The sequence below is a fragment of the Triticum dicoccoides genome, chromosome 3A (assembly GCF_002162155.2).
Source record: "Triticum dicoccoides isolate Atlit2015 ecotype Zavitan chromosome 3A, WEW_v2.0, whole genome shotgun sequence".
In the NCBI taxonomy this organism is placed as follows: domain Eukaryota; kingdom Viridiplantae; phylum Streptophyta; class Magnoliopsida; order Poales; family Poaceae; genus Triticum; species Triticum dicoccoides.
Window position 1 is genome coordinate 298698933 of NC_041384.1, and position 6316 is coordinate 298705248.

The window sequence follows — 6316 nt, forward strand, 5'->3', positions numbered from 1 at the left end:
TCTCGTGGAGTAGATCCGATATGGATGAGCAATGCTCTATCTCTCAATGAGCTAAACCAATGCTAACCCTAGAAAGTTGTACGGGATAGAATATATATAGTCTAGGTCACGAAAGGGTACACGGGCCTTCGGCCCAAGTGGCTGCGCGCAGGCAGGGCCGGAAGTTCCGGGCGCCGGAGGTTCCGGGGAGGGTCCGGCCTAACCAGAGAGTTGGCGCGGTGGAGCTGTGCTGGCATCCGGGGGCCGGAAGGTCCGGGCAGGCCGGAGGTTCCGGGCGCCGAAAGGTCCGGGACGGGGTCCGGGCTAACCCGAGAGTTGGCACGCCTGGGCTGGTCGAAGTCACCGGCGGCCGGAAGGTCCGGGGGCCGGAAGTTCTGGTCTCTGGCCGGAAGTTCCGGGCTCTGGCCGGAAGTTCCGGGCTGTCCAGAGTGTTGACGCCTGTCTCTTCTTCTACAGTCCTCAGCTCCGAGTCTTGAGCGTTGTACCTGGTGACACATAGTATCTCAGACTTAGGCAGTAGCCATGTCTCACTTGAATAGGGGGAAAACTCAAGTAGGAGTCATGTCACCTCGGATTGAATAGCACGTGCCCTAGCCCTTGTCATTGGTCCACTTGGAGCTTGGATAGTTGAGGTGGCATCCATGTGGATGGTCATGGGATGCTCTGCATCAATCAGCCTTTTTAATATTTGTTTTTCATGTTAATTTTCGTTAGCTACATGGGCTTGGGCCATTGATTCGGCCTTTTTTGCTTTCCGAGATGCGGCCTTTTCACATTCTATATAATTTCGGTTTTCGGGTTTTCTTTGTTTTTAGTTACATTCAATTTTTAGATTATTGTAGTCAACTGGGTGCACATTGTCAGATTCTTTTAGGCACTTGGTCCCAAACATCAGATTTTATTTTTTCACAACTTGTAACTCAACGATATACCAATCAGAGAACACATTTCAAATATATTCAAATAACAGCCAAATGACCGATATACCAATCAAGTTTATTACATTCCACCAATCACAATATAACCATACAATATTACACCAATCACAATATAACACTCTACAGATAAAACACTCAACAAGTACATGCACGTCTCCAACACCTTAGCGCCTTCAACCTGCAAAACATCACATCCAACCACATATTAACGATCAAAATAATTCGCCCCTTGACTCCAGTAAAAAACTGTGCTCATGTATGAATGAAAATAAAATAAACAAACTTTGAGGACATAGCATGTGCTACAAAAATCTTAACAAATGCATAGATATCCACACGGAGCACATCCTACATGCACCAAGCATCATGCATATGTTCAAGAAGATAAGTAATTTGAGATGGAAAGAGCAAGGCATGGAAGAATTTACAAGAACATCACCCTAGGAGTCCAATTACATGTACATGAGGTACTACTGCTAGTGTATATAGAACCAATCAAGCTGCTAGTGTAGGAGAAAAGCATGAGTCCAACAGAGCATGCTATAGGAGCAGAAAAGAGTAAGCTAGGGGTAGGAGATGGAGCTAGCTCACCGAAGAACTTGTGGTCACCGCCGTACACAACTGCCATAACACCGGTCACCTCGTTGATCTTGTCCTTAAAGTTCTCTAACTCCAGGTTGTTCCACTGCAGCTCGGTATTTGCTCAACCGTATGTGTACATGCATCACGGCATACATAAAATACTCAAGTCAATATTCTTAGCTAACTATGATGTAATGAAAATAATTACTTAAGGAATTGGGGTAAAAATTGATTTTAGACATCAAAATTTGCAGCGCTCATTTCAACCATGTTCTGATAAACTTGAGGTAAATTAGCAGTAAGGATATTAGTTACAAGCTAGGTGTGTAACTGTTGTCAACACCACCACCACCACAGACACGCAAGATAAGCATCAACACCACCATGATCTTGAGATTAGCCACCCCATATCACCAGAGCATCATAGGAGCACATATATAAAGCAAGTACACATGGGCAGCTACTGACAGACCCTAGAACTGCATGAATTTACCACTAGAGAGCTCCAGTAGGAGTTGATGCCTGGTTACAACATCTAACAGCAACTAGTAGAGCCCTACATCCAACCCAAATCATGGCCATGGCCATGTAGGAGCTACATTAGAGAAGAAGGAACAGGGAGGAGCTCACCAGAGGAAGGTTGTAGCCGTAGGAGAGGCTCAACCACACCACGGCTGTAGTGTGACCATCACCACATCTAGGAGAGGGTCTGGAAGCCGCCGTAGCACCACCGCGGCGACCAGGGCAAGCATCGGGCATAGTGGTGCCACCCCAGGGACATCACCGCACGCACATCACCGGCCTCGCCCTATTTCAAGAAATGTTCAGAACAATTTTATCAGACTCGGTCAGTTCGGAAGAAACCACCTTCGTCGTCAGACACATACATACATACAGGAAGCAAAAGAAGAAGAAACAGAGCAGAGACCTAGTCGATCATGGGCATGAGTCCGAAGGCCTTGTCCCCGAGGAAGCATCCGGGGATGACGGGCTCCTGCATGATGATGAGGACGTTGATGGGGTCGGAGTCGTCACAGAGGGTGCGCGGAATGAAGCCATAGTTGTGCGGGTAGACGACGAAGGAGTAGAGCACCCGGTCCACCTTGATGAGCCCCGTCTTCTTGATAGCTGGAGGAAGATCTCGAGGGGCTGGTCTTGGCAGAGTGAGGATATGCTAGTGTTTCCATTGGCGGTGGTATCTACGATGGTGGTGGTAGTGGCAGTGGAGGGAATCGACGGAGGTTTCACCACTAGCACATACGGCGGCGGCAGCGGCAGTTCGCTGCTCATTGCTCGAGACTCTTCGGGTGTTAACCTGCAGAAGAGAGGGAAAATGGCAAGATGAGATAGTGTTCATATAATTAGGAAGAAATAGGCCATTGTATAGCTCACATAAATAGATCTGCTACTATGCACAACACAAGCACCCACTTGCACTTGGTATATTTCTGTATCTAGGACACCCAGCACTCACAACACTTGGGCTAGTCTAATGTATAGACCAGTTTGCAATAGGAGCCAATGGAACTGAAACACAAGTAGCACATGAACAAACAACAAAAGAAATAGAAGGGCGACCTTGTGTGGTGGCCGGGGTGGATGAGGGTGTCCTCCTGGTCAGCTCAGGCGTGCTCCTGCACTAAATCGAACGGAAACATGTTGAATCATGTCAAATAACTAAACGTACATGTATATATATATATAATATAGAAGCAACATAATGATGTGGAGCATCCTACGGGCATCACCATGTCAAGAGTCCATTTGGCAAGTGACACATGCAACATCTACTTCTCATACCTAAAGGTGAATCTTCCCCTTTACACGTGTTCACTTGACCCCTTTGAGGATGGTATACTACTTGACACCCCTCTCATGTGCATGCATAGGTATTGTCGGAACTTCACGGATGACGAGGAGGAGTGCAAGCGCCAAGGAACACCTACACCATCCGCGGGGGAAGCTTGGAAGAGAAGACGGAAGAAGAAGGAGCTGCAGAGTCTTCAGCGACCGGACGACCGGAAGCCACCGGACGTCCGACCCTCTACAGCCACCGGACGACCGACGACACCGGATGTCCGACAAGTCCCAGGCACCGGACGTCTGACACTTACTGGAAATCCGGTGCCACCTGTCCCGAGAAGAATCAGCGGACGTCCGACGCGCGCCGGACGTCCGGTCCGTCCTGAGCCACCGGACGTCCTGTACCTGCATGGGTGCAGCCGCGGGTCTTTGGCCTTGTACCCCTCTCCCACTTACCCCTTCGTGGCTAAGACTATAAATAGACCACCTCCACCTCCTTTCTAAGGTTAGCATTGGTTTAGCTCATTTGAGAGATAGAGCTACGCTCATCCATATCAGATCTCCTCCGTGCGAGAGACTGCAGCCTCTTCGGAGAAGATCCCCTTGGATTCAAGCCCCCTTTCTAAGGGAAGATCCCCCCGTGGATTCAAGACCTCCTCACGGAGAAGAACCGGTTACCTCTTGTATCGTCCGTTGTTGACTTTGGATCTTGTATGTCCCTTTGTGTTCATGGATCTAGCACATGTGTGATCATACTTGTTGGTTTGAGTGTTCTCTTGTGTTCCCCTCGTGTTCTTCGCGTTCTTCGCGGGATCCGCTCCTTTCGTGAAAGATCGGGCCACTAGGGTTCTACCCTACATCATCTTGGTATCAGAGCCCGCTTGTCTCTTGATACCATCATCTTGGTATGAGCCACGTTGATCACAATTTCGGAGCCCCCCCCCACCGTTTTCTAGCCTTCTTTTGCTTGATTTCGTCCTAAATTTGAAAATCCCCACCAAAAATAGCCCCAATTTTTTTTGTGATTTGTTGGTTTGATGATGTTTGGTTACATTTGCGTAAGGATAGATTTCCTGATTTGCGCAAATCAAAGTTAATGCCACGTGCTGATGGTCCCTTTAAGGTATTAGAGAAAATAAATGATAATGCATATAAACTTGAGCTGCCTGCAGTTTTTGGGGTTAGTCCCACTTTTAACATTGCAGATTTGAAGCCTTATTTGGGTGAGGAACATGAACTTCCGTCGAGGACGACTTCGTTTCAAGAAGGGGAGGATGATGAGGACATCAATACAATTGTTACACCCACAGCCCTGCTGCTATACATACTGGACCAATTACTAGAGCTCGTGCACGCCAACTAAATTACCAGGTACTTTCGTTTCTTGGTAATGATTCTAATGTTCATGAGAATATGATGCTGCCTAAATTGGATACATTTGTTTTGCTTACAAATGAAGGGCCTAGCTTGGAGAAGGATGAACATTGGAGCAAGAACAAGCATGGAGATGATGGCATGTGCAAGGGGAACAAGAACGGAGTTACAAGTGATGATTTCAGGACTTTGAAGCCACCATAATGGGTGCATGAAGCCTTGGACGAAATATACAAGATGCCACTTCATAAATTTCGTCCCGAGGCTATTTTAGGTGCTGCGTCACCTTATTATTGGGCCAGGCCCATGTAATTTCGAAATACATAAGTATAGGCTATTTTTAGAGTACGTATGTGTGGGGAAACAAGAGATAGGGTTGATTTCAGACCCCTCCACCAAGGGCCACGAAATTCCCCCCGTCTTCCTCCATATATACAGCCCTTAGGGCATTGTTTAGACTTCGGGTTTTGTTTAGATTAAAAGTTCGCCATAGCTGCAACTTCGCGTACTTCGTTTGTGTTCAACGACCAGACAAAGGCATCACAGAACCCCACCTTGATCAATAAAGCTTTCATCTTATATTCGCAATATCCAGATTGCAATCTCAGTTTCTTGCTTGTTCTTCACTTGCTCGTAGGAAACAGACCCTCGTGGTCAGGTTGATCGTGCTCCGGCATGGTCAATAACTCTCGGAGTTGGTTTAGCGATTGCTAAGGCGCGACATCCTCGCATGTTCGTAGTCGGATCGTCAAAGTCGACTGCCACCAAAGCGATATCCATCATCTCATCGAAAGACGAGACACCTTTGCCTCTATCATGATATATATCTTACTTGGGAGTTAGAAACTGAACAATGATTTACATGTTTACAATATCCTGAGGAGAGACGTGTTCCTGCTGCTGTTTGTGCATTCACTAGTTTTGCATGTGTTTGGTGGTCTGAGCATTGTAGATTATATCCTATTCCAGCTACTTGGGCTGCTTTGAAAACTGCTATGCGTACTCGTTGGGTTCCACCATATTACCAACGTGAATTACTTCAAAAATTGCAGCGTTTAAGACAAGGAATTTTTTTTGTAGAAGAATATTATCAGGAATTACAAACTGGCATGATTAGATGTGGTATTGTTGAGGAGAATGAAGCTATGCTTGCACATTTTATGGGTGGATTAAATAGAGAGATTCAGACCATTCTAGAGTATAAGGAGTATACTAATATCACTCGTTTATTCCACCTAGATTGTAAAGCTGAACGTGAAGTGCAGGATCGACAGGCATTGGCGCGAACTAACTTTTCTGCAGGTCGATCTTCATCATGGATACCACGTGCATCCTCTACTTCCACTACACCAGCACCTCCATCAGGTGCCACCCCCAACCGTGATACAAGAAAGCAGGCACAACCACCACTATCTGCCAAGAGCACACCTCCTGGGTCTGCGCAGTGTTCTTCTTCTTCCATGGCATCAACTGGGCACACAAGTGATATTATTTGTCGTCGTTGTAAGGGAAGAGGACATTTTGCGAGAGAATGCAAATCTCAGCGTGTGATGATTGCTACTGAGGATGGTGGGTATGAGTCCGCTAGTGACTATGATGTGGAGACTTTGGCTCTTATT